This window comes from Olea europaea, unplaced genomic scaffold (genome assembly GCF_002742605.1).
Source record: "Olea europaea var. sylvestris unplaced genomic scaffold, O_europaea_v1 scaffold1025, whole genome shotgun sequence".
Taxonomy (NCBI): Eukaryota; Viridiplantae; Streptophyta; class Magnoliopsida; order Lamiales; family Oleaceae; genus Olea; species Olea europaea.
Genome location: NW_019227580.1, coordinates 234,041 through 235,145, shown reverse-complemented (window position 1 = coordinate 235,145; position 1,105 = coordinate 234,041).

Genomic DNA, 1,105 nt, shown 5'->3' with positions numbered 1-1,105 from the left:
GGCCAGCCATGAAATTGACTAAACACTTGAGGCCATTGTACGTTAAAGCTCTAGTTAACGGCATCCCTGTGGCAAAAGTGCTTGTCGACAATGGAGCAGCTATAAACACCATTCCATCTAGGATGATGAGGAAGTTTGCAAAGACAGAGGGTGACATGATTCCAACAGAAGTTATCCTTACGAGTTTCAACGGAGGAGCAACTTCAGCTAAGGGAGTTATGCCATTGGACATAACTATAGGGACGACTACTAGGACCACAGTCTTCTTTGTAATAGATGGTCCTACTAGTTACAATGTGTTACTAGGAAGAGATTGGATACATGGAAGTCGCTGTATACCCTCATCGCTCCATCAATGCCTGATCTTTTGGAATAACAAAGGCGAAGTAGAGGTGGTACAGGCCGATCATAGGCCTTTTGTCGCAGAAGCAAAGTCGGTGGAAAAGTTCATGTACAAAGGAAACTATGGACCTGTTAGGGTAGTGCAAGATGGGGAAGAAACTCAAGTTGTCGCGCAAAGCGAAGAGCCATTTTCAGTGGACGCACTCACTGAAATGTTCAGACAGATGAGGCCAAATATAATGGCCCTAGAAGAGCCAGTAATTGGCAAAAGAATAATCAACGAGTTTTGAATGGATTCTAAGTTATAAAAGCAAGTGGCCGATATTCAGGCCTTCAAAGCCAGACTAATGGCTTTCAATAAGGAATGCAATGACAAGGCGAAAGAAGAGATAGTCCTGAAAGCGCTAAAGGACAAATTAGCAGTATTCGAGTTAGAACAAAACATTGGCCGAGAAGTCAACAAGGTGGACTGTTTAGAAGAAGAAGTATTTACAAGGGAACTGGACGACGAAGTGATGTGGATCATCAAACCTGGATACGCTCAAGCACAAGACCCTCTGATCAAAGTAAATATTGGCAATGAAGGAGAAGATCGTCCAACATTCATCAGCCAGATGCTCGATCAAGAGGTTAGTGATAAATTAATCGCTTTGTTAAAGGAGTATAAAGATTGTTTTGCTTGCGAATATGAACAAATGCCTGGTTTAGATAGAGACTGGTGGAACATAGGTTACCAACTAAGCCTAATTTTAAACCTCATAGG